This window comes from Urocitellus parryii, chromosome 5 (assembly GCF_045843805.1).
Source record: "Urocitellus parryii isolate mUroPar1 chromosome 5, mUroPar1.hap1, whole genome shotgun sequence".
Taxonomy (NCBI): domain Eukaryota; kingdom Metazoa; phylum Chordata; class Mammalia; order Rodentia; family Sciuridae; genus Urocitellus; species Urocitellus parryii.
The window spans coordinates 202,523,475-202,538,148 of record NC_135535.1 but is presented as its reverse complement, the minus strand read 5'-3'; the positions used below and the strand labels follow the sequence as shown (position 1 = coordinate 202,538,148).

Sequence of the window (14,674 nt, the reverse complement as noted above, 5' to 3'; positions counted from 1 at the left end):
AGGACTGAGTTAGCACAAGCAGTTGGGGCAGGGAGCAGGCAGAGGGCTGGTGAACAGGCACACAGGGGGCAGGGGGGTCAGGGGGCAGAGAGGCCTCTGGTGGCAGGGTATCTCAGCTCAGAAGTCCTGTACTGCCTTTTAGTGGGAGATCTGAGCAACCAGGTCCTAGGAGGTTTGAGACAGGCCTCAAAGCTTAGCTCATCAGCTGGAATCTGGTTCTTTGCAGAAAGCCACGGCGTACCATCAGCAGTGTTGCTTGCCGAGTCGTAAGCCTCTAAAGTAGAACCTGGGATGGTGGTGGAATCTCTAGGTCTACTTGAATACTTTCTGGCAGTAGGAAACTCACTACCTCCTGGTGAGGCTGGCATCCCATCTGGAGAGGGTTCTGTTGGATAACTTCAAAGCTTTTTCTAATGCTTCATACACTAGATCCTGGAGGCTAGGGGTATAGCTCAGTTGGTAGAGTGCTTGCCTTGCATGCACAAGGCCCTGGGTTCACACCCCAGCACCAAAACCAGAAAACAAACATATACACTAGATCCTACCTACGATTCTGTGTTATTCTCCCAGGCTCCGAACAATGATGATACCACTTGGGCAGGTGCTGGGGAAATAGTCGGTGGTGAAGCTTGAAAACCAGCAAGGGACAATCTGCTTGCATTTATGATCCATAACCTTTGAATAGGCACAGGCCCAACATGAATTTGCCTTGTTCTGGGACTACACCAAGTCAGCAGGATCCCTCCTCTTCATGGCTGATTAGTGGTGGCTGACAGCTAGCACCCCACAGCTGACCAAAGACACATGAGGGTTCCCAGCTCAGACCAACAGAACCACCCAGAGGAGAGCTAAGCCCCACTCAAAGTGCCAACCCACAGAATCCAAGCTAAGTAAATGGTTCTTATTTAAACCACCACGTTTTGGGGTCGTTTGTTATGCAGCAAAAGCTAACTGCTCAGAATTCCCCAGAGGGCCCATTTCACTTCCCTTCACACCAGGCCACATCCAACCCTGGCTGGCCACCGGGAAGAGGGAGCAAAGGATGCCAAGTGAGGGGGACTGGAGAACCTGTCAACCCCTCACCGCTGTTCCCATGGCAGTTGACAAGCAAGGCCCTTGGCTGATGGCACCAGTGTCATCTTAGCGTGTGCCAGACTGAAACCTCTGAGGACAGGTCCCTGAGCGTCTGTCTGGGAGAGCCAAATGTGTCCTAAGCCACGCAGAGCCCCTAGCCCCAAACCGAAGTGTGAAACCACATCTTGATTTTCAGTAGAGGGCCTTTTTTCTCCTGCTAAAACAGATACTCGATACCTTCAAGTATACAGTTCCCTTACTCACAGTTTCCACACCGCCCTTCTCTGCAGATGAGATTAGCAGAAACCATATTTCTTATGAAAACAAGCTGTTGTAACCCACAAAAAAATCCAGACATTGATTAGAATCCTGAGGCTGAACTGTGCTGTCGCTTTTAGAAATCAAATACAGGATCAACATCATTGGGCACCACGAGCTAAGCCCAGGGTGGCGGCAGCATGGAGTGAGGGTGACAAGTGGGCACCTGAGAGTGAGGGTCACAGCAGGGCCAGTGACTCCGGTCACAGCTACCCACGAGACCACCCTAGAGCCAATCCGGGAAGCTGAAGGTATGTGCTCTCTACATGATGTCCTAGGACTCCACAAGTCCTAGGCTTTGGGTGTTTTTGCTAACTTTGGGTCATTTTATTGTTTAAAAAGGAAAAAAAGTTTTAAAACCTCTAATCCTCTTATAAGTTTATTGTAAATTTATCCTGACAAGTGATATTTAGCACCTCGATGGCCACCTTAAGTGACAGCTGCCATCTTAAGAAAAAAATTTCACTTTTCTGCTCAAGGGCATTTCTGAGAAGGGCTCCCCACTCCCTCATACCAACCCCACCCTTAACCACCCCATTAGGACCTGCCTGGCTCTAATCCCTGAGCCTCCCCATAAAAGTCCGGAGCCCCAAGCCTGTATTGCCTCTCGCCATCTGTGGAGAGATGGCCTTTATTTTCAGCTCTGACAACGAACTCTGGTCTCTGCCTAGTCTCCCATCTCCCGGTGCCTCGCTTTCCTTTCAATACTGGTTATTATGTAATTTAAAAGTCCTAAATAAGCAGGACTTTTGTTAAACAGAACTTTGGCTAGTCTATACTTGACCCCGGAAAGAATAAGAACAACATCATTTGTTTGGGGAGGCTGGGGGATAAACCTAGAAGTGCTTCACTACTGAGCCACACCCCCACCCTTTTCATTTTCTATTTTGTGACAGGCCTCTCTGAGTTGCTGAGGCTGGCCTTGAACTTGTGATCCTCCTGCCTCATCTTCCCGAGTCACTGGGGTGACAGGTGTGCACCACGGTGCCAGCAAGAACAATATCCTCATCATATTTGCATGTTTTAAAGTTAGCTCCCAACGTGATATAAAACAATGAGAAAATAAATAGACACAAACTTTTTCATCATCATTAAATAAAAAGAGCAAAGTCAGAAAATCTCCCAGCACCATTCCTAATACCTGGCTCCTACCCCTTGCAGATATTTGTAGGGAAAATGGGCGACCCAGCTCCTGGGAAGACCTGTGGAAAGGCAGAGGGAGCCGCTGCATGGAGTCCGGCTTGAAGGAGTTAGGGTCAGAACAAGCCCACCCTAAATCAGAAAAGCCCCCCAAAGGTGCCTGAGCAGGTCTGAGCAAGGCCTGGGCGGAAGGAATTCCACAGCACAGGGGAATTAAAGGGACAGGCACAACTCAAGGTCATGGTCTTCAAAATGTGTGGATTCTGAGGGAGAAAAAAAGGCAAAAACCAGCAGAAGCACCCTAGAGCAGCAGGGTGGTCACTGGGGAAGGGGAAAAAAAACCCAGAAAATTTAGTCCTTAACGAAGAAAGAAAGCCGTGAAGTGAAACTCTCCTGACACCTGGGCACACACACATGACTTCGGTTGCAAAGACAGAAGGAGCGCTATTGAACCAGGATCTTAGGAGACTCCAGGGCTGCAGAAGTGGACCAGAGGAAGGCTGCCTATCGGCACAGAGAGGGAACAGCATGTCACACACATCACCCAGGGAAACCCTCCTCACACCCCTGTGCCGCTGGAAAGCACAGCAAGATCTTAAGTCAGCTCTCCTGTCAGAATTCAGGATCCTCACGTGGGCACAGGGAAGCACCTTGAATCAGGAATTAAAGATGCACATAGAGATGGACCCCAATCAGGGAGGGATGAGAAGGTTGTTGGTGGAACTCAGGAGAAAAAGACAAACCTATCTCAGAGGTAAACCCATCACATGGTACCCGGGGAGGAACAGACTCAAGGCACTGAAGGAAATCAGGGAAACGGGGAAGGGAACGAGAAACAACATTCGGAAGTAACTGGAAAGTATAAAAACAAGAGAGGCAGGAAAGAAGGAATCAAGGAATCATATTCCCACTGTTGGAGAGCCTGAGGCGAAGACAAAGAAGCAGGATAGCTAGAGCTTCAACTGAAGGAACTTTCCAGAAATAGACAAATACAGCACCTGAATCTACCCAGTGAATCTCGCTGGGTGCCTAAGGAAAGGAACCCAGGACAAGGAATTCTGAGACACATCAGAGCACAAGTATTAGATTTCAAAGTTGGAAGATAAAAGATCTCTAGATAAATAGATCAAATAACTTACAAAGTCAAAAGAATCAAACTGGCATCATATTTTTAAAAAAATGCATGAAGTAAGATATCAGTGGGAACACTTTTAAGTTTTAAGGGAATGGGGGTGTAGCTCAGTGATCAAGTGCATGCCTAGCCCCAGAGAGGTCTGGGTTTAATCCCCAGGCTGCAAAACAAACAAACACAAACCTCTTTACATGGGTGCATTCCTGTAATTCCAGATGCCTGAAAGGTGAAGCAGGAGGATCACAAGTTAGAGGCCAGTCTGGGCAAACATAGCAACCCCGTCTCAACACACAAACAAAACCTGAAAATATCCAGTCGAGCGGTTCTTCATATACAAAATCTAGAGAAAACAATTTTCAACATAACTTGCTGAATTCTGCACCTATATGAAAAATCTATTAGATATATTTCATCCAATCAAGTGATGACTGCAAAATCTTTAGCAAAACGACTGATGTTGAGGATTTTTAAATATGTAAATACACATCTAAGACTAAATCAAAGGTGAGAGGGGAAGGATGGAAGTTCAATGTATAACATTACTCGGTATAACAAAGTTAAAAATGCATCTAGCCAGGCACCGTGGTGCATGCCTGTAACCCCAGCGACTCAGGAAGCTGAGGCAGGAGGATCACAAGTTCAAAGCCTCAGCAACTTAGTGAGGGTGTAAACAACTCAGCAAGACCCTGTCTCTAAATAAAATACAAAAGAGGGCTGGGGGTGTGGCTCAGTGGTTGAGTACCTCTGGGTTCAAACCCCAGTACCCCAAAAATAAAAATAAATAGATCGCTCATATGTAGATCATGGTTGAAACCAGTAATGGGTACATGAGGCTGTTTATAATATTCTCTCTACTTTTGTGTATGCTTGCAAAGTTCATAATGAAAGTTTTAAGAAGAAAAGAAAGAGGGTAGAAGGGTGGAAAAGAAGTCCTTCCCTTGTTTGTGACGAGGACCCCCCCGAGTCACTTCTGGCCATGTCAGTCTCTGGCCCATCAAAGTAGGATTTGGAATTAGGTCATCCCTTCCTAAGCAGACATCAAGACAATCTTTCAATGATTCAAGCTACTAAAGTAAGCTAGTTTTGTTTTTGTTTTAGTTGTAGATAGACACAATACTTTTATTTTATTTATTTACTTTTATGTGGTGCTGAGGATGGAACCCAGTGCCTCACACCTGTTAGGCCAGCGTCTGCCACTGAGCCACAACCCCAGGCCCAAGTAAGCTAGTTTCGATTTGCATTTTCTAAACTGAATTTCCCTGTTGGGCGTGAAACTTGGGGCCCAAGAGTCTCCAACAGATCATTCAAGTTCAAGTGTTGCCTCCCCACTCCTAGCTCCGCCCTTTCTTTCCATCCATGTTGGTTGGTTCCTAGTACCGTGTGTTTGATCACTACTCCTCACTTCTAGAACTTGGGCCTAAGGGCTTATCTTGCCATATGTGAACCCAGTTCCTAAAGGAAAACTCAGTTCCAGACTGCTGGGATCTGTCCACCCAACAGAAACTCTGGCAGTAAGGACTGGTCACTCCCAGGCTTTGTTCCTTCTCTGTCTAACTGCTTCTCCAAGGTTGGCATCTGTTGATCAAGAGCATCAACTGAAATCTCTTTGTTTATGCTAAGTGAAGATAAGACATTTGCAAAATGTTGACATCCCTTGGGGCAGTAAAGCAAGCTGGCATTGGGAAGGCACTCTGACAAATGCCGGACAGTGAGCCTTCCACCAGGCAGTGCAGAGAATATGTCACCAGGTGCTCTTCAGAGAACACATGAGATAATGATCTTGTGACAAACCAGTGTTCAAGGATTGGTTGGCTCATCTGTTTGCTACGAAATATGAGACACAAAATCACTGCGTCAGATTCTACCTAGAATCTCATTACCAGTTTCAGCAGAAGTCTAGTCCCAGGAACAGTTTTCTGAACAACCAAAAGTGAACACACAGCCATGTTTCTTAAGTTCCCAGAGATTTAACTGCAAAATTAAGTGCCCTCAAAATGGAAATCTTGGTCCCACTTAGAAATGGCCTACCCAGCTTCACAGACATCCTTACTTTTCAAAACTCATATATATATATGAGCACACCCAGAAAGAAATGCAGATTTCATGGCCCAGTCTTGCAACTCAATAGTAAATAGCAAAGGAACCACTCTTAAAAGGGCCAGTCCTTGGTAGAGCCCTGATATTTCTTTGGAGCCCCTGAATGCTGGGACACAAGCAGTATCGGTTGCTCCTGATCTTTGTGCAGACGTAGGTGGTTTGGCTCCAGAGAACTGACTCTCTTTGCTTGGACAACAGCAGCCGAGTTGCTAGGTTTAATCTTGCGGTTCTTTGGCACCAATTCTGGCACCGAGCTCTGCTGAGGCTGTTCCCTGACTTGAGTGCAGAGAGAATTTCCCCTTTTTAGGTCACAAACTCAGAGTCTTCACTCACCACAGCCACTCTCTCCACTGTGTCGATTTTAAACACCATTATTAATAACATCTCTGAAGCATTGGCAAGGGGCGACTGTTCTGTGTTTTTCCAGCTATACACAGGCAATTCAGCAGACAAAAGCAGGAGCAAATTTGCCTCTGCAGACTGGGATAATCAAGCCACATTGTTCACCCCCTCTTCTACACACAGATGAATTAAGAACCCAAGGACAAGGGCACAGTGGATTGTCCAGTGACCTGCTAAGGATGCAGACGAGTCCACAAAGAGTGGTCTTCCTGTTACTCCTCACTGGGCAGCGTCTAGTTGCTCTCCTGCTGCCTCACCACCCCATGTCTTGGTCTCCATGCCCTACATTTGGGGTTGGGTAGGACCTCCTGTTTGGGGGCAGCAATTTTTGAAGGCCTGCCTTGGTTTTTGACTCCAAAAACTGCTCATCCCTCACCCCTTCCACCTCCCCCTCCCTCCATCACCCCCTGTTGACCGTGGCCTTGGCTTACCATGCAAACCACTCTGGAGACTGCTAATTGGACTAGGTCTGGATTCCGGCTTAAGCTAGGCTGATCAGATTTTCTCTCAATATTTGATAGAGATCCTGAAACTCAATCAGGAAGGACCCTCCTCACAAAGCCATGCAGAATGGGGTGAAGATCCGTGGCGGAGAAGCCTGTGCCCATGCATACTAAATTTAGGGGTGGACAGGACGAGGAGACCAGCAGAGGAGGCCAGTCCATCCTCAGATCAGAAGGAGGCGAGTGGCTGCTGGGAGCCAGGGCAAAAGAGCTGGTGCGGCCAGGACGGCGCCTGTTCAACAACCCACCCCTCCCTTTTCTGAGTGGGTTTCTGTTTCTTGTGACCAAATTGTCATTGAGTGAAACCACACTCAAAAGTTGTCCATGACCCTAGATCCTGGCTTTGTCTCCGTCCTTGTCCTCTCTCAGTCACTCAGCAGGATCCATCACTGTCATCCCACCCCTCCTCTAGTCCCCTCTGCTAAGGGCTGTCTGAACCAGGTGCCCCCAGTCCTGCTCTCCCTCCTCCTCCCACGGCTCCTCCCTCCCTCTCAGGGCAGCCACCTTCTGAGGTCAGGACTTGGTCTCCCAGCCTGCTCTTCTCCTTGGAACGCCCACAGGCTCTCACAGATCCTTACTGCTCTCCCAGGAGGGGACAGGAGGGGACAGGAGTCCCTCTCCAGGAGATGGCTCTGCTGACAGGACTCACACGACTCGACCTCTTGAAATATAAACTGCCACTTTCCCCGCAAGCCGACTCTTCTCTTTCCTTTCCCTTTTCTTTCTTTCTTTTTTTTGGGGGGGTGGGGGTGGGATTGACCTCAAAGGCACTCAGCCACTGAGCCACATCCCCAGCCCTATTTTGTCTTTCATTTAGAGACAGGGGCTCCCTGAGTTCCTTAGCGCCTCAGGCTGGCTTTGAACTCTCGATCCTCCTGCATCAGCCTATTGAGCAGCTGAAATTACAGGCGTGCGCCTCTGTGCCCGGCTCTTTGCCTTTCCCATTTCTGTTTAGAGGACCTGGTCCTTTCAGTCCTCTGGCCAGGCACCATCATGGTGATTCTATACCTCATAGTGGCTGCCTGTGTGTATCTGCCTCTCACTGGACCAGGAGCTCCACCAGGGCAGGAGCTGTGTCCATGTGGAACATAAGCACCCCCTCGGTCCTGGGGCCTGGACGTTAGGTGCATGAGGTCATTTAGTGTTTCCCCGTCAGGTAAAGTGATGGTTACCTGGGGTTCTCCCTTGATTTTCTTTTTTCTTTTCTTTTCTTTTTTTGATACCAGGGATCGAACTCAGGGACACTTGGCCACTGAGCCACATCCTCAGCCCTATTTTGAATTTTATTTACACACAGCATCTCATTGAGTTGCTTAGCGCCTCACCATCGCTGATACTGGCTTTGAACTCACAATCCTCCTGTCTCAGCCTCCTGAGCTGCTGGGATTACAGGCGTGTACCCCGTGCCCAGCCTTGATTTCCATCCACACTCACCAAGCCCTTTAGAGTCCTTGTTCTCAAAGTCTCTTTTATTGTCCCCTCCCTGGCCATCCCTTTGCTTGGGCCAGACCCCCATCTCCCCCTCAGAGTCACCCTGCGGAAGCCAGGATCTGTGCACAGCATGGAGCTCAACAAATGGAATTCTGGGGAGGTAGCAGCAACAGTTTTTAGAATTTTCCAAGTTCCCTCAGATAAACAGAGCCACTAGACAGAAAAACCTGAAAGTCTGGGTACAACATTTACCAAAAAAAACAGGTAAGAAGGTATTTCCTGAGCTTGCCTGTGCCCGAGGAAGCTGAGGGAAGCAGGGGGCACTGTCAGCTAGAGACCTGAGAACAGGAGAACCCCGAAATAGCCGACAGGTGTTCACTGGAAGGGGCTGTGGACTGATTTGGAAGCAGAAGCTGAGCTGGGAGCTTTAGCTCTGCACACACTGTGCCGATGTTACACAGCAGACTATAGTGATGTAAGTGGGCAGGCAATTTCAGTTCACGAACTTCTGTTTTATGAGACATGGTAAAAAACAGAGTGAAGCGTACACACACACACACACACACACACACACACACCATGCATACACATGCTCCACTGTGTTTAACTGAACCTCGAGACTTTGTCCTGAAGCTCAGAGTCCTGCCTAATTTCAGCTTTGACCTGATGACTCAGTTATAACGGACGCGGAGTCCGTTATAAACAGTCCTACTGAGATCACAAGGCAGCTCAAACTGGCAGCCACACCTCAGACACAGTTCTGAAAAGATGCCTGTGAGAGTCTAGAGAAATACATGTGCAAACAGCTCAAGGTCAACACAATCATGTGTGTAAATATCAGTGCAAAGTCTTGGCCTATTAGGGTCTTAAGAACTCTCTTGAATTTTCATTTTGCAAAAATCACAAACACTTGAAAATACAACTGAGAATGAGCAGAATCATCACAGAGTCCAGATGAGATTTCAGTCATCATCCAGGTCAGCCCCTCATTTTACAATGAAGAGATCAAGGCTGAGATTAACGGGGCCCTGTTCTGCTACTAACGTATTAGGAAAGAGCAACTAATAGTGTATTTAGGGAAAAAAAGTAGTTCATTTGGCTTAGGAGGTGATGAGGTGGTGGGAAGGAGAGAAGCACAGATGTGCCTTTAATTTCGCTTTATAAGGGAAAATAGAAAATGTGTGTGTCTTTCTACTCTCGGAGCCAACACAGTCTAAAGCCACACATTGCCCAAAGGAATGAAGCCATCAACCTGAGACCGACTTACCCAGTATCCTCTTAGCCCGGAGAGCGGCAAGCAGGAGAGGCCTCTGTCCTGAGGTCACCACTTTTCAGCACTGCCCTCTGCCCACTGTCCGCCTTCCCCAGGATCACATGCGATTGTTCTATAAATGTGCATTGGCTTAAGGCTGGGAACACTGGCCTGCGAGGCAGTGGCGTGGAAGCAATGTGACCCAGGCCAGGAGGCAGCTTTCCAGAAGGCTCTGAGGCCTGCTGGGGTGGGGGGAGGCCTGCAGCAGGAGGCAGGCAGTGTGCAGGTACCACCAGCCCCAGCTCTCTGCTTTGCTCCCCCTGAGCGCACGGGTGAGGAAGCCAGGATCAGCCACCTTGGGCTAGAATGCAATGCACTCACAGCAGTACTCTCTTGTGGCTGGGGCAAAGCAAAGCAGTCTTAAAAAAAAAAAAAAGAAAAGAAAAGAAAAGGAAAAAAGAAAAAGAATTAAATTAAAAGTGCTTTGATCAAATGAGACAGGGCATTGTCATCTACAATGGACCTCATAATATCAAATTGCTGTTTTTGACAATGTCAATATGCTTCCTTGCCAAAGGCACAGTGAGTAGATACTGCTAGACCAGTCCTGAATAGCAAGTTCCCCAAATTCCCTCAGTCTTCAGAGAATTAAAGGTGCAACCATTAGAAAGGTTATGAGGTCTTCGTGTACCAACATGAAAACTCTCCCAAAGCAGGGCATGGTGACACACGCTCACCTGTAATCACAAGTTCAAGGCCAGCCTCAGCAATTTTAGGAAGGCCCTCAGCAACTAAGGAACCCTGTGTCAAAATAAAAAATAAAAAGGGCTGGGGATGTGGCTCGGGGGTAAAGTGCTCCTGGGTTCAATCCCTGGTACCAACCAAACCAAACAAAAACACTCTAAAATATTCTCCAAGACACGTCATTAAGTGAAAAAAAAAAATAAGGCACAGGATCGTGTGTACAATATGCCATCATACTTTAAAAAGGAGGGTATAAATTGATGTGCACATGCTTCCTCACGTTGGGTGTATAAGTCTACGATCTAAACCAAAAAATATACTGTCCTATAATATATAAAGGATTCTGGAAATTCCTTCAAGAAACTAGTGGCAGCCGCAGCACTGGGGCAGGGAAAGACTGCCTCCTCTCACATTTCCCTTTCTAGTTTAGGAATTTTATCACAAGTAAATGTTAATAATTTTTCAAAGAAAATTTAAAAAGTAATCTCATTTTCATTAGATACATTCAGTTTTGAAAATGATTCCAGTATTCAGAGTGTTGAAGTCAACCAACCATGACTTTGTTTTTTCCCCCCTATTTAAGAGTTTTGGCTGAATAAACTTCGTTAAGAGTTTTGCAATAATTAAAGCCCTGTGGTTCCGAAGGCCCTGAGACTGTTGAAGGAGGAGTCTGAAGGCCACCCTTTTATTCCTGATTGCCTACCTTCTAGCAGTGATTTAGCATACCTGCTACGCACCTCAAGTTCATGAGGATAAAGTGAGAATTACCCCACGCCCTGCCTACGTCACAGGCTCAAGATGAGCTGAACGTGATGATGTTTATAAAAACCCTCTGAAAACAGAAAGTCTTTATCAACAAGAGAATCATGCAAGCCCTGCATGGTGGCACATGCCTGTAATCCCAGTGGCTTGGGAGACTAAGACAGCAGGATCGTGAGTTCAAAGCCAGCCTCAGTAAAAGCGAGGCGCTAAGCAACTCAGTGAGACCCTGTGTCTAAATAAAATACAAAAGAGGGCTGGGGATGTGGTTCGGTGGTTGAGTACCCCTGAGTTCAATCCCCAGCACCCCCTGCTCCCTCCCAAAAGAGAGAGAGAGAGAGAGAGAGAGAGAGAGAGAGAGAGAGAGAGATGCAGAGTGATCCCAATTTGTAACTTTTTTCTTCCGAAGTTCTTGTGTGATTCAGCACTCATACAAATGAAGTCCGGGTTTCCCTAGAAGCAAGCACAGAGGTTAAGGGAGTGCCTGTCGGGGGGCCTGTGTCTGCGGCCATTGCGTAGGCCTCACCTTTGCGGCCCCCTCTTTTTGTACAGGCTCAGTGTGTTGGAGTCACCTGGCGCAGCAGTCTGGGCCTTTGGGCTTCCTCCACAGCCCCAAGCACATCTAACTTCTGTTCCCAATTTATTTATCCAGGATCATTTTTCCCCCCAGTCATCCCCTAGGATCAACACATAAGACTGGGAGGAAATTACTTTAAGACATCAACAAAATTTTAGCTACATTAGAATCACCAGCCTGTGTTCCAAAGCCCATCAGCAACGGTGCGGTTCCCCAGTGCTCATGGAAACCCGCAAGAGACTCTGTTTACCTGGCAAAGTGCTGACCCCACATGGCCGTGGCCTAAGTGCAGCTTTGATCCTTCATTTGCCTGCAAGTTTGATGACTCCTGACCTACACATTAATTAAGTAATCACATTAATTTTTAAAACCTTTTTTAAATTTGGGAAGATATGAAATACTTCCAAGTTTGCTCATAAAATTAGATTGAATTAAATTTCTTATTTCATATCTGTCCAATTCAAACTCACATAAACACAACTTTGCTGAAAATTACTAGCATATGTAGGAGGACACAGAAAGGAAAAACATTTCCAGGCAAAGCAAAGGACTTTGATTATTATTTTAAAGTCCTGGGAGGAAAACAAATTCAAAGCAATGTTTGCTATGACAGTAAACAGGTGGATTTATTAAAAAAAAATGTTGAAAGGTCATTATTTCCATACATAATGCTGGGAAGGATGTGGAGAGAAAGGAGCACTTTTACACTGTTGGTGGGACTGTGATTTAGTATAACCACTATGGAAATCAGTATGGAGCTTCCTCAAAAGACCAGACATGGAACCACCATAGGACCCAGCTGTACCACTCCTTGGTATTCACCCTGAAGAACTAAAGTCACCACACTCCAGTGACACCTGCGTACCCATGTTTACAGCAGCACAATTCACAAAGCCAAACTATAGAACCAGTCTAGGTGTCCATCAACAGATGAATGGATGAAGAAAATGCGGCATATGTTCACAATGGAGTTTTATTCAGTCATAAAGAAAAGTGAAATCATGTCATTTGTAGGGAAATGGATGAAACTAGAAACCATCATGTTAAGTGAAATCAGTCAAACTCAGAAGGTGAAGGGTCCTATATTTTCTCTCATATGTGGAAATTAGAGAGGGAAAGGGTGATGCAAGGTGGGGAGATCTCATGAAAATCAAAGGGAGAGCAATAAAGGAAAGGGACCAAGGGTGGGAGGCGGGGAGTGCTAAGGAGTGACACTGGCCAAATTATATTGCTATATGTGTGCATGTACAAATATGTGACAACAAATCCCACCTTCGTGTACAACTACAATGTACCAATAAAAAACGTGGAAAAAAAAATAAAAGTAGGGGTCAAACCTGAACTTTGAGGAAACGGAAGTGTTGAAAGGACCCTAAAGATGGCTGGTCCAACAAGGCGTCCAACCAAATTTAAATGCCACATATGAGCTGGAAAATGTTGACTCCTTCTGCAGATTGCAGTACTGGAGTGAAGCTCAGTCTGTAATCCAGCAGAGTCATTTCACAGACGGGGAACCTGAAGTCTGGAAGCCTTCCGAGTCTTCAAAGCTCGCACAGGAGGGTCAGAGGGAAAGAACCACCTCCTCACTCCTGCCCCTTCCCAACCTTGAAGCTGTGGTAGATCCAGAGACGTGGGAGGACCCAAGGGCACCTGATGGAGTTTCCTGCTGTTCTCATCCACGATGTTTCTGGGAGGCTTGCCCCATATTGGCAGATGTTGCTACTTGTGTAGGTAAAGTTAGGCCTCCCGCGAGAGGGGGTCACTTTAACTCGGTTTCTTTCCCTCTTCTTGTAGGTTGTTTCTCCTGGTAAACCAAGATGTCTTCTCTGCTTCTCTGCTCTGATCTCAATTTAGAGCCAAAGATCAGTGTGATCAGGTCGGGAAGAGGCATTAACAAGACTTTAGAATCCATGACAATGACATTGTGACTGATTTCTGGGTGAGAAAAAATGGGGGCTGGGGTTGTGGCTCAGTGGTAGAGCACTTGCCTAACATATTTGAGGCACTGGGTTCGATTCTCAGTGCCGCATATAAATAGAGATCCATTGGCAACAAAAAATATTTAAAAAAATAATGGTACTTGTCATTTATTTCTTTTTTTAAAAAAAATATTTTATTTGTAGATGGACACAATACTTTGCAAATGTCATTATTTGCATAAACAATAAAAAATAAATCAAAGCAGACAAAAGACACACATTTCACTTTTTTCCTTCAAGAGAGTTCATTAAAGTGGTAGCAAAGAAAATTTTTCAAAAGTATGTGGAGACAAATTGGAGAGGGCACATCTGCTGATGAGAGGTTTCCGGAGGTGTGGACCTTGTGGGTGGATGGTGGCCTGGTAATGAAGGAAGAGGGACAGAGGAACCTCAGCCTGGGGTCAGGTGAGAGAGGTGGAAGGAGCTGCAGACCAGAAACACCGGCAAAAGGAGGGAGCAGAGTAAATCTGCCAACAGACAACGAGCAGGTGCGGCCTATCTCTTCGGTCCAGACACAGGCCCAGTGGCACTCCCTCCGTGTGCCCTTGGTCAGCAGTCCAGGGCCTGGGTTAGAAGGGAGGAAGAAAGATGCCACGTCTCATGAGGAAGAGTGTCTCTGGCCACCACTTCTCCCAAGTGTCTGCAGAAAACAAAACAGGCCACTTTCCTGAGGGACCCGCAGTGAACCAGAGTGGCATAAAGAGGGTCCTGGCCTGAAGACATTGGAGAAGCAACAGAAATGACTTTCTCCGAGTTCCCCTCATCGACTGAAAAGCAGAGCCTCCAAAATAGAACTCACCTGTCATACATCCCCTGCTGGGGACTTTGGCCAACAGGGAAGACTGACTTTTGTCACAGGAGAGGAGACGGGAAGCCTGCACCCAGACCGACCTTTCACAAACCCTGCTTCTCCCCTGGATTTTCCCGAGGCCCATTTATCCTTCCTGAAATTCACTGGCTCCCCGCAAGTGGCTTTTTCCCTGTCCCTTTCCCCTAGTAGGATGGCAGGTGAGTCTCAATCCCAGTGCTCTTTGGGGTATTGACTTATTTCTATGAGGTCTCTGGGTGTGAAATTAAAAATTCATAAAATCAGAACCTCTTTTCCTGGTCAGCTTTTATCAGTTTAATTCACAGGCCCCCACCCACTGTACCTAAAGGTAGAGGGAAAGTTTCTCCTCCACACTTACAAAGTACTGGGAATCAGAAGCAGATTTATTCCCCCCGGTCAGTTCTGTTATGTACCCTACTCCAGCCACATGAGCCTTC

General features: G+C 46.8%; 1 protein-coding gene across 15 annotated transcripts in view; it reads right to left on the bottom strand.

Moving 5' to 3' along the window:
* Positions 1 to 9,462, bottom strand: part of Tacc2 (transforming acidic coiled-coil containing protein 2) — a 186,110-nt gene extending 176,648 nt beyond the window's left edge. For 13 of the 15 annotated variants that reach the window (XM_026384264.2, XM_026384270.2, XM_026384267.2 and 10 more), the window contains exon 1: positions 9,365 to 9,462. The gene's annotated coding sequence lies outside the window, so the exon portion shown is untranslated. The remainder of the gene's footprint in view (positions 1 to 9,364) is intronic. The other 2 variants (XM_026384278.2, XM_077799168.1) reach the window with 1 other exon arrangement.
* Between the last annotated feature and the right edge of the window lie 5,212 nt (positions 9,463 to 14,674).